Consider the following 18,736-nt stretch of genomic DNA (forward strand, 5'->3'; position numbering starts at 1 on the left):
TCAAGGCGGCGACAAAGACAGTCATTGTAAAAGGATAAAGTGGCAACTACATCATGCAATTGGGGAAGGTACGACTAGTCAACTAGCTATCTCATACAAAGGACTACGAAACTACAAGGACAAAGCCCAAACACTTGCTGCACCAAGCCGCAGCAGCAACAACCCAATCTGGTTGTAACAGGGCCAACTCTATCCTAAAACCCGTAGCATCATCCAACTAGAATGTAGCAAAGTGTTGCAACCGCACAACTCGGGAACGAAGTCTCCAAAACACCATAAAGGTGATACTACTATGCGAACCTACTGTAAACACCCCAAATTTTCCTCATCTATTCTTAAAAATCCCTACTCGTGTAGTGCCAACCCTGTAGGTCAGTGTAGGAGTCAAACCCCAAGTCAGTTTCAAAAAATCAATATTTTACCCATTTTCATTAGGAAAATTACCATTTTACCCCTAGGTCATCCCGGACCCTAGTCAGTCGGAGTCAACTAAGCTCATTGGTCAGTTCAGAACAGTTAAAATATCAGTCATCTCAAGCTCATCCGAGCTCACAATGAACAGACCATTTTCATTTCTGACCATTCCTACCAAAATGGGATCATTTCTTCAAAAATGAGCTCATTTCTCACTCGAATCCAAGCCAATTGTCTCCAAGTCAGTCATTCCCAGTCAGTCATGTTCCCCCCCAGAGTCTAACTTGAGCTCACCAGGAGTTCAAGTGCTCCAATTTCAGTTCAAAACCATTTCTAAGTGTTCAGGAGCCCATTTTTGTCAATTTCAGCTCTTTCAGCTGAAATTGAGCCGAGTTCAGTCAGTTGAGTTAGTGTTTGAGACTTGATTTTAGTTCATCTCAGTATTACTGACCTTTGTTTTAGCTCAAACCCAGTTCAGGTTCGTAATTCACTTCATTCCAATGACCATTCCATACCATTTCTCTAAAAATGGCAGCTTTTCTTGAAAATTCAGTTGGAAAGGTCAGTTGAGTCAGTGTCCGTTGAGTTCATTTGAGTTCTGAAACTCTAAAACCCAGCTCAATCCAGTTCATTTCAGTTGAATCCAGCTCAAACCCTAATTTTCAGTGTTACTCTAGCTTGGCAGAGCTCGAAAATCATTTCTTCAACCATTTTTGCAAATTTTGTCAATTTTAACACTTTTTGAACTGGTACAAGTGTCAATCGGGGTTTAAAATCTAAAATTCTTCATTCAGGGTTAGCATTTTGCATGTCATTTCATGTCATTTCTCATCATTTCATATCATTTCTCAGCATTTCATCATATTTCATTTCATTTTCGAAGTCCAGAACTCCAGCTTTATAAATTTCAATCCAGATTGAGTTTTAAAAGTTTTCAGAAATCAATTTCAAACCTCGGGTTTCCAAAATTGACATTTTCACCCCGGGAGACTAAATTTGGAAATATTTTCTCAAGAAAAATAATCTGGATTTCTTTCAAAATCAAATTTTCAAGTTTTACACTAGATTTGCTTCGCAATGAGCTATTGAACTTCAAAATCTGAGCTTGTTTCAAAAACTGTCAAAAATAGCTCATTTCGTTTGGAAATATTTTCTCGAGAAAAACAATCTGGATTTCTTTCAAAATTACATTTTTAAATTCTACATTGGATTTGCTTTGCAACGGTGTATTGAACTTCAAAATCCGAGCTCGTTTCAAAAACTGCCAAAAATAGCTCGTTTTGTCTGAAAATAGATTTGGAAGCATTTTCTCAACAAAAACAATTTGGATTTCTTCCAAAATTAAATTTTTAAATTCTACATTGGATTTGCTTCGCAACGAGGTATTGAACTTCAAAATCCGAACTCATTTCAAAAACTGCCAAAAATAGCTCGTTTCGTCTAGATTTTTTTTGAAAAGACTATTTTACCCCTTTAATTGTCAAAATGAATTTCAAAAGTGGAATTTGGACCCGCTCTGAGATGGCACATCCATTTGCATTATCTTGTTTTAATTTATAAGAAAAAAAAAATTATCTTTTTCTTTATTTATATTTTTTTTTGTTTTGTTTGTTTTATTTTATTTATTTTAATTTATTTTAATTATTTTATTCTTCCTAAGGTGGGACCCTGTAAACACCCCAAATTTTCACTCACATTCTTGACATTGCCCTTAATCGGCACATTTCAGTTCTCCAGAAGCAATGAAGGACAAAATAGTCATTTTTAAAGATTGAACCTGGCAGAAAGTCCTAAATTTTACTCTTAAGCCTCAAAATTTCTATATTTAGGTTCAGAGACATCTTTAAATGGCAAAATTTCAAAATCCTTTTTCTGGACAAAGAGTTAGAATTTCCAAGTCCGAGCTCAGAGTGACATTTCACTGAAACATGTCTTTGCATCGCATTGCATGAACACTTTGCATCATTTCATTGCATAGCATATCAGTTTGAGATCCAGAACTCCTGATTTTCAAAATTGTCCATCCAGATTTGATTTTTAAACTTTTCAAAATTGATTTTTAAAACCCTGGGTTTTCAAAATTGCCAATCTTTCCCGATTTACCCCCAGGACTTTGAATTACAAAAATTTTTCTCAAGAAAAACAATCTGGATATTTGGATATTGATTTTAAAGATTTTATCTCAAAACTTTTTGCAAAAGATTTTAAATTTCTTTACAAATTTTGTTTTTACATTTATCCATATTTTTGCCCTGAAAACCCAATTTTTCCAAATTCTTGAAAAACAAATAATGTTTTATCTCGTATTTTCAAATAAATGGAGCGGGACCCGCCTTTAAACTAGCATCATACTCAAACTCTCAGGTAAGTATCTTATTCTCAAATGGGACCCACCCGGAGTTCGTACCAATTTGCAAAATTGTATTTTTCATTTCTTTTTTTTTTTTATTATTATTATTTTTTTTAGTTAGTGGGCCCGCACACATGTGGCACCCCAATTGAAATTAAAAGACTTTCAAAAACAAAACAAAACTTTATTTTCAAGAGGATTTTAAAAGTGGGTTGAGGTGGCATTTCCATAAAAGCCTCTCATTTTTTTTTTTATTTGTTTAAATAAAGTTTTTTTTTTTTAGAAGGAGGCAGCCTTAAATGGCACAGCCGAACTTCCAAAAAAAAAAAAAAAGTAATAAATTTGATTTTTATCTAAACTTAGGAAAGAAAACAAGGTTTTGAAAAAAAAAAAAAAAAAAACCAAAGAGGCGCCTCTTTTAAAAATAGCAAGCTTTCAAAGCAATGAGGCATCGGTTTCATGCCTTTGCAAAAATTTTCAACAAAATTTTCAAAAAAATTTTAACGGAACCTCATTAAGGGGAAGGGGATGCGTTGCTTTTGTAGAGGAAAGGAAAGTTTTTTTTTTTTTAGAAAGAGAGACATTCACGAAGGAAAGGAGGAGGATCTTTTGATTTGGGATTTTTGGTTTTTTTTGCAGGGAGCTCAAAGTGGAAAGGGGAGAGAGCCATCTTCGGCAAGAGGCCCATGCCACATCTTCGAGGACCTTCAGCAGATTTCTTTCAAAGCGATCTTCAGTCCCAGCAATAGAGACGGCATCCAACGTTGGCATCTCTTTGAATCCACCTTTCCTTTGCCCCTAACCCTCCAGCATTTCCCCTTTCACCTCTACTTCACCTCAGATGCAGGACCTCCATCCATGTTTTCCCCACCCATTTCAGCCCAGCAATAGAAACAGCATCCAACACCTTCATCCTCTGCAGTCCAGCCATCGTTTATCACTATCAATCTCTGCATCTCCTCCAACCCCAGCCATTGGAAGATCGAGAGCCATCTTCAGTCCTCCAGCCCCAGCCACGTCTTCATCCTACCTTCAGCCCACCTGCAGAAGGAACCACCACCCAGTCTTCATCTTCTTCAGCCGACTGCCGGACATCTATCTTCAGCCCAGAGTTTTCATCCATTTCAGTCCAGCAGGAGCCCCAGCGATTTGGGAGGAGGGGAGCCATCTTCAGCGAGAGGAGGAGTGGGGCGACAACTTCATCTAGCAACAACAACAGATTTTCTGGAGCCCATCCTCAGCCGCCCAGCCACTTCTAGCCTATTTCAGCCCCATCAACATCAACATCCAGGCCTGCTTCAGCTCCAGCCGCAGGGGAGCCATCTCCAGCATCTCCCCTTTTACCTCTATTTCACCTCAACCCCTTTCTCGCTGCTGGCCCCTTTTGGGTCATTCTCTTCCCTGGCCGATTGAAGAAAACCGTTATAATAGTGACAATCAGAAGAAGATTATTTCCCTCCAAAGCTCCAGTCACTCTAAACGAATTCCCAGCAGTTGACATTCAAGAGCTTTAAACCGCACAGTCAGGTGAGATTCTCACCTCTGCCATCTCACTTGTTTGATATCCATTGTCATGACATAACTATATTGCATGAGCATTCCACCAGCTGCAATTTCTGGTATTGTCTTGCAAATCCATTGCATTAATCAATGCGTTTTTGCATCTTTAGTTGCTTCTTGCATTGATGATCGAGGAGCCCTGGCGATGACTTCATCGAGTGCTCTGTTTAGACCAAACTATCATTTTCAGTCACAAAAAAAAAAAAAAATCTATTAAGACCGATACTATTTTGTCATCTCGATAGGTGTTTGCCCAGATGGGATCTTGTGTTCCTTGTAAGGTGGCATCTAACTATTCATAAGGCTTACGTATAGAAGACTAGATCAGTCCCTTGTGAATTGAGCATGAATATAGTGAATATTTGTAAAGTATTTATCTGATTTAATGAGTTTATGCAGTCTTTGAATTAGGAAGTTTTGCTTACTTTAGGACTGGATTTGCTTCATGGCTATCCAATCCTCATATCATCTCATCTTGTCATTTGTATTTCCATTTTTTTTTTTTTTTACCTGCATTCATGTTTCCATACTGTCATCAGTTCTTCTGTATTAGTCATGTTTCTTTTAGGTAGATTTTGCATTATCATTATCAAATTGGTATAATTAAGATGACAGATTATCATTGATGGAATGATAGAAATAATCTGATGATATTCCAATGGAGATTCGGTTAGGTTCAGTCAGAACTTCTGCATTACTTGTACATTTGAACATTCCTTGATGAATACCTATGTATATTTCAATTGCTACACAGATTTAGCAATTTTAGGTGCTCGCATTCCGCTGCTATGTAATTTCTGGTGTCCATCTGGTTTTGACTTGTTTGTCTCTAAGTGTATGGTGATTTCATGTAGCACAACATTTTATCTCTTTAACAGCAACTATATTTCCTCATTTAATGCATTTCACCACACTTACCTTACATAGTGTCTTCATCAACGTTTCAGCTCACACATCTCTACATACTTACCCAATGTCGTCAGCATATGCACATCTGTCATTTAGAATCCAACTGTGATAGTGTTAGATATGGGGTTTTTAATTTGGTTATTATGACTGATAACTATCATAAATAATTTGTTTACTTGTTGCATTGAATCAATCATCTGTTATTACCAGTTTCCACAACTAGTTTTGGGTGAGACAATGTACTCATGCACGATTCCCAGAGAGGTTGTTTCTGGATATGTCCCATCGTGAGTACTAAGAATGCCCGCTGCATGTTGCTGCAGCACTTTCATGTCGCCTTTTCCTCATACTTTGTCCCTCCCCTGTAAATCATTATATTTTATAATCTGATTATGTTATGGTATGATGAGTATTTGATATTAGTATAAACAACTATTCTTTACATTGCTTAAAATGGTAACAACATTCATGCGATTATACTTCGATCGTCTCTTACCCACTCTTGTACATATATGTTACATCCATTTTCTTTAGGTACTGTCGTTTCTCGCATGTGCATCCATTTCATTGATTCCACATATCATCAAACATTGTTGCATATTATGACATTCCATAGCACATCATTATGCCTCCAGTCATCCACATTCTGGTATATATCTCATCCATACAATTGATTTTGTGAATAGCTATATGAAAATCAACTATTTTGATTGCGTAAATGGCTTATGGAAATCATTCCCTACACATATTCATTTTCTGCTGCAAGTGTGCAGTCTTGATATTTGGCCATATTCATGAACGGATATCTCTATATCCAATCGTGATCTCCCAACCAATTTTTGCATGCTTCTTTATTGATATATAGAGAAGCTTCATACCCAGTTTTATTGGAAATTACCTTGTAATTTGGGAAATACGGCTGTGTGAAATTGCCTACAGAAACTGTATATACCTGTAATTTCTGGTTTTACCCATTATATGAAATTTCCATTAATATATATATATATATATTTTTTTTTCATTATATATATATATATATCTATATATATATAGGTATATCTATGTATATCTACCTATATGTATACGTATATATGTATATATATATGTATATATATATATACATCTCTATATACTTATATATATATATATGTATATATATCTATCCCTTCATGTGCCCTTATTTTCATATATGAGCATCCATGTATATATTTTCTCATATAATTACACCTCCATTGTTATATGTCATTTAGCACCCATTTTAGCAATTTTGGTATATATATATATCTCTTCATTGTATATAATATATATATATATCCATTTTCTTGGTTATCTTGTACTAACTCTTTTTTTTGCAGGAAAATCTAGAAGATGCAGATTCCTTGGCTACATTTTAATTTTCTTTTACTTTATGTTATGCAATGTAACAATCCAATGTAAACCTTGGAATAAGATTTATTTTTACCGCTTAGATTAGGCTGCATCTCATATAGTTTGATTTCAGTAATATCCTGATTCTATGATGCATATATCTAAATTTTCAAAATTCACCGTGGATGAACACGAATGGCACGTGCACCAACTCTTAGAGAGTTGATGAACTCGGTGGAGTCCATATTTACGGCCCTAGTCGGAATATGGACGAGACCCAGATCCATCATCTCTCTACCAGTCACATTGAGCCTACACTCTTAGGCTATCTTAAAAATGCACCTCATATTTCCAATGTTTTCAAAATATTGTGAATTAACTCAAATAAACTCTGAATATATTCATGGCCACAGTCAGAATATATGAAGGATTTACTTTGACTTAATCCACATTTTTTCCAATAAAATTTTCAGAAATCTTTTCAAAAGTGCATTCATTCATTCACATCAAATGCATCATTTGTTTTCTCATGATTTTCTCAAAAGATTTTCACTTCATGGAATCGATTTTCTCAAGAAACTATGATGATATTCGGAGTTGGATTTCCCAAATCAAATGTTTTCCCGTGATTTTCCTTAAAAAGTTATTTCCTTAAGATTCTTTTCAAAGGAATTTCTCATTTTCTCAAAAATCCAAATTGATTTTCAGATATTTCAAAAAACCAGATTCTCAGGATTTCAATTTCCCAAGTTCTGAATTTCCTTCTTCAAAGAGTTTTCCTACAAATTTTCCATCATTTTCCTAAGAAAATTCTCAAAGTCCGAGTTTTCCTGAGAAGTTCTTTCCTTTCAAGTATTCATCTTTTCTCAAGAATTCCTTCCAATTTTCCCGAGATTCTCATTTCTTCATAGTTTTCCAAGTCTTTATAACTTTCTCAAACTTTTCCTGAGATTCTTATTTCCTCATGGATTTCCAAGTCTTTCTAAACTTTCTCAAAATTTTCCTAAGATTCCCATTTCTTCATGATTTTTCAAATCTGATAAACTTTCTCAAGATTTTCTCGAGATTCTCATTTTTTTTTCATGATTTTCCAAGTCCTTATAAACTTTCTCAAGATTTTCTCGAGATTCTCTCTTCTTCAAGATTTTCCAACTCTGTATAAACTTTCTCGAGATTTCAAACCTTCTTTGTCTGAGTTTTCCTGAGAGATTGATTTCCATCTTTTTCTGAGAAATGCTTTTCAATTCCAAATACTTTCTAAGCATACATCAGAGTTTTCCAACTTATATTTTACCAAATCTCATAGCACATGCCTGAATTCTATGTGCATTTAGGATAGAACACAATTTCAATAATTTCACTAAGTTAAGCACAATTTTGGTCCTTGGTTCGATTACCCCTGTTAAAGGCGGCAGGAACGGTCGAACCTCGTACCGACAGGTCGAGCCCCATCCCATGGATTTTCCCGCAATTTTCAAAACGAAGGTGAGTATTTCAAAACAATTTCCAAAATCCGGTCAAGTTTGAATCGCGAAAGCATTTCCCTCTCTCTTCCGCAAGGAAGGGAAGACGGGAAAAATTTTACGACGATAACAGGTTTGGCGACCGTGATGGGACCTGTCCTTGTCTGACCTAAATTATGCTTGACTTAGTTCAATTATTGAAATTATGTTCACAAAATGTCAGCTTTTACTTTCAATATCATGTGAGCCTAGGAGCTTAGATTCTGACCTAGCTGACATTGACCGCATATAGCTTAGGCATGGTTTGGTAGGACCAGATTGAGGAGAAATTTTCATGTTCACATAGACTTAGGTCTAAATACAACTCTCCTCAATTTAGGATCTGAATGCAAACAATGTATGCTTCTTCAAAGATTTTCAAAAGTCTATCTCTCTAGGACTTAGAGCCATCTATTTCTTACATGTGATCATTTTTCAAAACCTCAATTACCTATTATTACCCGGTCTTAACGTTGCTGGGCTCTCTTCCAGAACCCTAGTTCGGGACAGAGCCTCACAACTGGGCCAACTATTTGGGTTAACACCCCCCTACCACGTACCGCGGGCCACAGTCCGAAGTATATCGGTAGGCGCTCCAGGATGTTGGAAAACCTTACCTTAGAACCGGAGTTGAAATTATATGCCACGTACCTCGAATTTCAGTTCGGGTATATCGGCATAACTGGATTGGACAAAGATGATCTGAAACCAGAGTTAGGATTAGGTCCTACAACTGTTTTCAAAATGATGCATCTAGAGTCAGCCTTTTAGGGAGTGCTAAATGTGCATAAATGTTTGTGCATGATGTGATTGTATGTTGATTTCCTCAATTCTTTATATTTCCCAAATGTTTTCCAACTTATTAGGCCTTTTTCAAAACATCCTTATTTTCCACGAGATGTTCTTCTCAAACCCTGGATAATTTTCTCAAATATTCCATTTCTTTCAAAACTCCAGGTGATTTTACATTCTACCTTTCCACTGGATCTCGAATTTTTAGTCGCATTTTTATCATGCCTGCAAAATTTTTCAAAATTTCTCATATTTTCCTAAGTCTCATTCTGAGTCTGTCTCTATTTTCAGTTCGATGGCATCCAGTCAAGTCGATCCTATCTTTACTGAAGGTCACATCTCCTTCGAGGTGCGACAAGGTCGTCCTGAACATCGAGCTCTTAGCACCGGAACTTTCATTCCCCGGTGGTATTATTCCTGGCTAAAGAGCTTTTCCCGAATGTTCCCGGACCATTTGAGCGAGTGCGGATTAGAACTGGCGTCAGCAGTTGGGAAGCAGACCATCAACGACAACTTGATCCATGCAATGGCAGAACGATGGAATCCTCGAACATGTACCTTCTGGTTCCCATGGGGAGAGATGACCGTTTTAATGGATGAATTTTCAGAAATCATGGGATTACCAGAACCAGCCGGTCAGCCAAGTGATCCATTAGAACATCAATTCCTGATCAATGTCAAGGGTTTGGACTCCCGAGACTCCTTAGCTCGTATGACAGGCCGCCGATCCTGGCCTTTGATCCAGTTGGAAGGGAATGAACATGTTGACCTACTTGAGTTGTACCGCCAGTACGGGACCTTCGTCGAAGTCAACTCGCTATCAAGAACCACCAAAGAAAGGATTCAGAATGCAATGGTTCTGTGCACCGTAGGATTATCCCTCTTCCCAGATGGACAAAACTACATGGACATCAGAATAATTCAACTCATGAGAAGATGGGGAAGTCGGCAGACTAATCGCCTCTCCATAGCCATGGCAGCGCTCGCCTTCCTATATCGAGGTCTGACTCGATTCTCACTTGGAGAGTCCATCTTAGTTGAAGGATGCATCTACGCACTTCAATCCTGGTTCTTTCAGCATGTTCCAGCCCGAGCAAGCTCTTTCATATATAATGGTCAAGAACTTCTTCCAGTGGCACAGTACCGGTCTATGATCAACAACATTCAAGAAGATGATGTAGTCTGGGACTATTTTGATCGGCAATTATCTCCTCCCAGATACACCTATGCTTATGGCAAGAGGTTCAAGTTACTGGGCCCATTCTTCTGCACTTACTACCAACCAGAGAGATGTGTCCGGCAGTTCTCCCAGAGACAGCAGTACGTCGAAGCCCGATTGTTATCCGGAGTTATGGCAGAGTTTGATCTCACTTCTGCACAATGGTCCGGGGCATATCATTCTGCCCGCTACGGCTGGGATTCCTTTGTCTCTCTTAAAATCTTCCCTGGTCCTAGAGTGTCTGCTGATTATCGTGAATGGTGGCAAATTGTTTGTCCTCCACCTCTTTGTCAAGATCAATAAAATCATGTTTTTTTCCATTTGAATAAAATTCTCTCTTTTTCTATTGTGGTTTGACGACCTCGCCTAGGTAACAAGGCATATTTTCGTTGTTTGTTTCTCGTGCTAAAGAATTGACAACACAATTGTCGTGATTCTAACGACGACTCAGACCCTAGTAATGGGACATCTTCTTCAAAGTGTCTACCATATTTTCAATAAACATTTCTTCCAAAAGCCAATTCCTTCATAATCTAATCAGGTCTTTGCCCTGCAGAGAGCATCCGCAGCAAAATCTGAGAACATCCATATCATTTGATGGTTGAGACAAGATCAGGCAAAAGAACAACGGTATCGCAGTACTCGTCAGCCTCAGAAGAAGAGATGGGCTCCCCCCGATCCGAGAAGAGTCAAGAGCAGCAACAAGAGGACAACGGCATAGACCCTCAAATGTATGCCATGTTCCGAAAGATGATGAATAAAATGATGAGTGAACAGGCTGGGACTAGTGCAGAAAAAAATCAATTCAGAGAAAAGTTCCATGGGCACAAGAATAAGAAGGCTCCCAAGAAGCAGATTCAGTCAGAAGAAATCTCAGATGAATCCGAATCAACTGAAGACACTGAGGAAGAATATGAAGTGCCTCCGGCATTTCAGAAACGTGGCCGAAAACAAAGGAGGAGCCACAAAGCAAAGAATCAAGTTACAGAGGAACCCCTGCAATCGCAATTCAGGGAAATTGCCCGAGTTGTTAAGGATCTCCAAGCCCGTGACAAGGGCAAGAAAGTCTTTACCAGTGAGGACTTCTATGACGGTCTCGAAGGGGATGACGATCTCGAAAACCTTCCCCGAAAATTCATTAAATTTGATAGCTCTGGCGATCCGAAAGCCCATCTCGCCACTTTCTTCGCAGAGTGTTCAAGATTCAAGAGAGATAACAGAGCACTGTTCCTGTGTTTCCCTCGCAGCTTGGAAGGAGTTGCAGCTAAATGGTATGCTGAGCATATCAACCCCATCGAGCTCCAGGAGTTCGATAAAGTGGTAAATTTATTTATTGAACGTTTTTTGTTCAATACAGAAGCACTCCCGACATTAAGTCATCTCTGCAGTCTGAGGCAGAATGAGAATGAAAAAGCACGGGACTTCATTCACAGGTGGAGGTCAGCCTGTAACAAAATGAGAGATCCTATCTCGGAAAGGCACGCACTGTCCTTAATCCTCAATAACTTTTCGCAGCCTTTAAGAGGATTGATCTCTACCGCACCATCCCGGACCTTCATTGAGTTGACTGAACGACCCGAATGGCTCGAGCTGAGCGTAGAGAATGGAGTCTATGAAGGCTTCACTTTTTCCAAGAGTAACCCTCAAGGTGAGCAGAAGAAGAAAGCTCACTTCACCTTCTCTGCCAACAACAACAACAACAATAGCCGAAATCAGTATAAAGGGCAGAAGAAAGATTACTACTACGGCGCAGGCAATCCCAACAACAAAGGAGATCAGAAAACGAAGCCTGCTCCTCAATACAGCAAGCCTTCTCAGCAAGACCAAGGGCCGAAACTGCGCGAAAAAGTTAAATATGAAGGATGGAGCTATGACCGAAAATTCACCCCTCTCGACCAATCACTCGAAGATGTGCTCGAGTATATGCTGTCGAAAGAAATGGTTAAGTTGCCTAGACTGGCTGATCCCCCTGTGCTTATGGGGAAATGGAAGGATCAATTCTGCAAGTTCCACAGAACAGTGGGACATAGCACTGAGAACTGTTTCTGTAAGACCCGCAATTTTTCAGAAAATATCTGAATAAAATTCATGAGGCATTTACCGGTAAAAATAGCATTTCTTCTCAGAATGCGAAACAAATCAATTCCTGCGAGCCAGTTATACTTAGGATATTCGTCGAATTGCGAATATATGCTCAAACACTCTGGAAGCCATAACTTCCTAACTAAACGAAATCAATAGATTCGTACGAGCCAACTTTCTTAGTTACGTCAATACGAAGAAAATGGCGTACTCAGAATTTTTCGGAAAAAATCGCCGGAAACCCGAAATTCTTGCGGGACCCACGGAAATATTGGTGGGACCCACAGAAATATTCCTCAGAAAATATCTTGTGGGACCCACAAAATATCCTATGGAAATATCTTGTGGGCCCCACCTCAAAAGGAACCTCCAGGAATTTAAAAGAAGCCAAGGGGTAAAAGGGGCAAGGAAAAACCCAAGAGGAGGTGGGCTTGGGCTATAAATAGCCCTCCCCACTCTCTCTCTTCTCATAATTTCGACCCCCCCTCTCTCTCTTGCCTTCTCCCTCTCTCCTAAACCTCCCCTACCTAGCCTAGACCACCTGAGCCCACCTGACCTGGTCTGAGCCTGCCTGACTTAGCCTGAGCCTGCCTGACCTGGTCCTAACCCACCTGACCTGGGTCTGAACCCACTTGACCTGGTCCAAACCCAGTTGACTTGACTTGAACCTAGTTGGGTTTAAAGTCAAAGTCAAAGTCCTTTTTGGTCCAGATTCCGGTTTGGGTTTCTGAACCCAGACTTAGCCTACTTGAGCTGAGTTCGAACCTGCTGAACCCAGTTGACTTGGATCGAACCCTGTTTGGTTCAAACCACTTAGGTTGAGTAGCTTGACCTGCTCTACCTCTTTCTCAACTAAGTCAGCTTCATCTGACTTAGTCTGACCTCTCGAAGGAAGGCTCGAAGCCAAAGAAGCAACTCGGAGCCGTTTCTTCCACGATTTGAAGTAAGTTCGCTTCGTTGATCCATCTCTCTCAAGTATTTGATTGTTTGTATATAGAATATACTTTCTGAAGTAGTATCTTGCTTTAGTTCTTGATTGAGCCCTTTTTGGACACTTTGGTGTTCACCCGCTCGTCTCGTAACTATCGTCGGATATATCTATGTTCAAACACGCAGTATATGCGTTCTTCAAAATGGTATCTCACTTTAGTTCTTGGTTGAGCCCTTTAGAACACTTCGGTGTTCACCCGCTCGCCTCGTAACTATCGTTGGATACGGATCTAGGTGTATATCTGCTCATTCTGCCGACGCGTCTTATATCGCACAGGCTATGTAATTTACCTTTGTCGTCGCGTCGTATGATGCCAAGGCTCCCTGTTTTCTGTACTTCCGATTACTGCACTTTCGATTATGCATTTACTTACGCCGTCGCGTCGAACGATGCCAAGGCTCCTACTTTCTGCAATGTATTTACTTACGCCGTCGCGTCGAACGATGCCAAGGCTTCTGCTTTGTTATATATGTAGAATATTTCGTTCAGTTACACACCCTGAACAATAGTATATGCATTTCTTTACGCCGCCACTGTATAAAGCACAGGCTTCTGCTTATACTACATATATAGCGCATAAATGAGCGTTCAAATGGAGATCAACTCCAAATCGCCCATGCGATTCCTTGACCGCTCCTCGTTCAAGATTCTGCTTGACGAATGAAGCCCCTATTGGAAAGGCTTCGGTTTTTGGCAAAATGCTCTTTACGTAATGACTAAGTCAATTTCGTATGGCCTGGCTATGGCCAAGGGTTCCTGCAACCTTGATGGATGCAAAGTACGCACAACGGTGTGCATCCATTTCCCGAATTAAGCGTGGCGATTTCCTACCAAAGAGGGGAGATGCCGCTGAAATGGATAAAAGAAACGCACGCTTTCTCCGTAAAAGAGAGGAAGTGCTGCTGAAATTTCTGAAGAAGCTAAGAATAGCTCAGAAAGAACGTAGCAGGATACTCTGACATATAGCAGAGTGCTACCCAGTTCATGGTTTGCCCTCTACAACGTAGAAGGGTTCGTCGCACCACTGCCGGTAGAGCAGGGGAGGTGCTGACGAAATGGTTGGCAGAAGAGCTGCCGGAACCAATGGAACGGCATAATGATGTCCGTTGATGGAACGATGCCAGATCGGCTCGTATCCTTGTGCCTGCAAGGGCACCTTGCTCGTAAGGGCCGCTGAGCCAGAGTAGAGGTTGCGCCTTGGCTAGGTTTGGACTTGTTGCGTAAAAATACGCCGAGTAGCCGATCTATTTAGATCGAGTCATATGCATGCTCATTGAGAATGGTTACACAACCAGACTCGTAAGGGCCGAAGAGCCAGAGTGTGTTGTTTCCACCCAAAGAGGTGTGATGCTCGTGGTGGCCGAAGTGCCAAAGAGCGGTGTTCTTCATGCATATGAATAAGACTTAAGGTCGCACATACCCCGCGGTTGAAGATCGTGTTAGGGGTACCCCCTCAGTAATGACTGTGTTGGGGAAGACTGAATGGGGTCGGGTACATACTCCCGTAGTGCTGAAAGCACGGGCTGCCTAAATGGCATGCAGATTCTGTCCAAGTAATTGTAAGACTGGCAGACCCCTTCAGGAATTATGCTCACTGTGGAATGACAGTGATGGTACAGCCTTGAGTGACATGTATTTTACTTTGGACCTGATAGAGTCCACGATGGCCTCAGTCACTCATGGGTTTTGGGGTCGTGGTTATCCTTAAGATCTAAGGATTGAACCCAACTACTGCAAGTAGAGGATGCATCCGAATATGGGCCTAGTAGGGTTCTCCTAGTTGAAACACACTGCCCTACTATGGATAGGGTCAACAGGCCTCTGGGGTATCTAAAATACATAGAATAATCAACCCCCAGAACGTCGCGTTGATGCCCGGACAATAGCTCTACCTGCGTACCAAAGGCGGGAGCGGTTAATTATCAAATAATGCATTAGTTCTAGGTACAGCGATGCTTTGAATGTATGAGTGGATGACGTGTTGAGTCAGTCCTGCATAACCTTTGTGAAGGTGTCATGTTCGGTATACTACTGGACTGACTGGGCAAAGACCCGTGTTGTATCCGCACGACTAAGCGAAGCTCGAGGAGTTGTCCTTAGATGCGTGGGATACGGATGTGCCAAGTATGAAGACTTGAGCTAGACATCACTTTGAGACCCGAAAGAGGTCATGGCTAAGTCGTGGAGACTTAAGCGGCTATTCAAATCACAGCCCTGAAAAGGCTTGCTCTAAGTCATGAGGACTCGAGCGGATGTTCAACTCATAGCCCTGAGGAGGCTCTTGCGATATACGCTAAGTCTTGGAGGCTTGAGCGTCGTTATTGCGCATTGCGACCCTGAGTGGTCATTATCGTACTTGAGTTGAATGGATGTATGACTGCATGCTTAGCAGACCATCAGTGGTTCTGACCCCGTTTTATGGGGATTTCAGGTGTTGAACCTGCATGGCGATATGCGGAGCAAGGCGGCATCGAGTTCCAGGGTTTCTCTAGACAGAGTTGTACTGCTTCCTTTTATTGAACCTACACTGCTTTTCTAAGCAGTAGTGTTGTAATAAACATGAGTTTTCGATAAAATGGAACACCTTGGTGGTCAATGAATTGCTTGGCCACATACCTACAACGTGCTCGGAGTTTTCTAAAACCGACGACTCATTATCGTCTTATTCCGCTGCTAAAAGCTTTTCTAAGTTCCGCTGCAAAGAAAAAAAAAAAAAAGAAATCCATGAAAATTTTAACTTAGCTTTGTTTTGGAAATCCGGGGCGTTACATCCAGGGTTTCTCTAGACAGAGTTGTACTGCTTCCTTTTATTGAACCTACACTGCTTTTCTAAGCAGTAGTGTTGTAATAAACATGAGTTTTCGATAAAATGGAACACCTTGGTGGTCAATGAATTGCTTGGCCACATACCTGCAATGTGCTCGGAGTTTTCTAAAATCGACGACTCATTATCGTCTTATTCCGCTGCTAAAAGCTTTTCTAAGTTCCGCTGCAAAGAAAAAAAAAAAAAGAAATTCATGAAAATTTTAACTTAGCTTTGTTTTGGAAATCCGGGGCGTTACAGAATTGGTATCAAAGCATGAGTCTGAGAAACCTGGTTCAAGATCCGTCATAATCCCGATATCGCACTGTAAGTATATGTTTTTATACTTTTGTTCTGATCTGGGTGCATCTTTGTATAGATGGCAACTCATGACTCGCGTGGATACTGCTATCGCTGCAAGGTCATGCACGATGAGTGAATATGCCCGTATGAAGTCCAAGACTGCCAATACTGTGGCGAAGATGGGCATTCCTCCAACGAATGCCAAAGGAAATATACCGCCGATATGGGTCGGCGGGCATCAAAGGGTCTCAAGGATGAGACTTCGCGTGTCAGTGGACCGCATCACTCTAGTGTTGGGAGCAACCATACCCCAACATCTCTTGATGAATTACCAAGGCTCAGGGATTTTGACTTGAACTTCCCTGCGGAGGTCTATCACTCGCCAAGCTACCATCCGGCATCACATACGCCGAGCTTAAACGGCAGGAACAAAAGAGGGGATTCTTTCTGTTCGCCAATTATTATTCCAGACTCCCAGAGTCTTGATCTTGCTGACTGGGAAAGTGGACTGGAGTCCCTCATATATCCCCAATATTCGCTTGCTAGTGCAGAAGTGCCACCCAAGCCAAAGCTAGTAGTGCCTGCACCAAGGCCATGTGGCAATAGATGGACCTTTTAGAGTTCGTCTTCATCAAAGAAATCCAAGTCTTAAAGAGACTGGTAATGTTTTGGAGTCAGTAGACTCATGTATATAGTTTCTCAACGCCTAAAGTCTGCCAGTGCGGCATGACGTTTTGTTTAAGGCGATGCTTGTGTAAATGTGATGTATATTAAGTAAATAAAGCTTTTACTTCCTCATATACATCGAGAAACTAAGAACAAGTGCTTGTGTGTGCATAGATAAATGGCTCCTACGACGAGGAGAACCATACCAAGCGAGGAGTCTCATACGCAAGGATTCCTGTTGGAGACACTCAACAACCTGGTTACCGCCATCCGTGAAACGAGGCCAGAACCAGTCGCACCACGAAACGAGCACCTGGGAGGAGTGACTTATGAGAAGTTCCTCAAGCTTGACCCGCCAGTTTTCATTGGCAGAGCCGATCCTGAGCTCGCGGAGAGTTGGATCGAAGAGACAGAACGTGCCTTCTTAGTACTGGGAGTACCAGAGGAAAAGAAGACTAACTTTGGCACGTATCGGTTGAAAGACAATGCACGGAAGTGGTGGGATACCACTAAACTTATCCAGTTCTCACAAGTCGAAGTCATTCCTTGGACTGACTTTCGGAGGACTTTTATGGATAACTACTTCCCGTTGCATTCCAGAAACAAGAAAAAGATGGAGTTTCTGGAGTTGGAACAGGGCGGTATGAGTCTAATGGACTATACCACCAAATTTCAGAATCTAGAGCGCTACTGCTCTCGATTGTTCGAAACAGACCAAGAAAGGGCCGACAAATATGTGAATGGTCTGCGCGAAGGGCTGCGATCTCGAGTGATAACAAGCATGCCTTCGACTTTTCAGGCTGCGGTAGCAGCTGCTTCAAAAATCCAAGAGGACTGGGCACGATCTAAAGTGATCGTAGCAAAGAAGTCCATAGTGAATGGTGGGAATCGTAAAAGAACGTTCCCAAGTGGCCAGGGTTCACGACAACCCTTTCAAAAGAAGAAGTTCCAAGGAGGGAACAACACTCAGCAAGTCGTGAGGCCAAGACAAAACACAACTCTGAATGGTCAGCCGTCCAACTTCAGCTGCCCAAGGTGTCGTATGAACCACCCAGGAAAACCATGTCCTCGTGACATTGGTGGGTGCTTGTATTGTGGCAAGATGGGCCACTTTATAAGGGATTGCGCCAAGAAGGCTGCAGATGAACAGAGGAGTAATGCCGGATCTGCCGGACCCTCTCGACCAGCGCCACAACGTTCTCAGTTTCAACGACCTCCACCTAGAGTAGAACAAAGGCCTGCTGCAGGTCGTGTATACGTTGTAACGACTGAACAAGTCGAAAATGGTGACCTGATTGAAGGCACCGTACCTGTTAATGGACATGCAGCTTACGTCTTGTTTGATTGTGGTGCTACTCATACGTTTATCTCTGACGATTTCACCGAACAACTCCACGCCTCGGTGCAACCGATTGATAAAATGATCGAAGTATATAACCCGTTGGGTTCACGCACCAAATGTATCCGGTGTGTGAAAAATTTGGATATTGAGATAGTAGGGCAACACTTGCCTACTGACGCCATCCTGATCGATATGATACAGTACGATGTCATTCTGGGAATGAATTGGTTGGCTCAGAATAATGCCAAGATTCTGTGCCGCGAGGGCAGAGTGATTCTATCTCAACCCGGATTGCCTAAGATGGAATACCGGTTATCCAAACCAGTTCCACAAAAAAGGCTCATATCAGCACTTAAGGTACAAAAATACCTTAGGAAGGGTTGTGTGGCCTTCCTGTTGAGTCTCTCGGTAGAAAAATCCAACGACCAACCCCTT

The sequence above is a fragment of the Nuphar pumila genome, chromosome 4 (genome assembly GCF_984573655.1).
Source record: "Nuphar pumila chromosome 4, dmNupPumi1.hap1.1, whole genome shotgun sequence".
In the NCBI taxonomy this organism is placed as follows: Eukaryota; Viridiplantae; Streptophyta; class Magnoliopsida; order Nymphaeales; family Nymphaeaceae; genus Nuphar; species Nuphar pumila.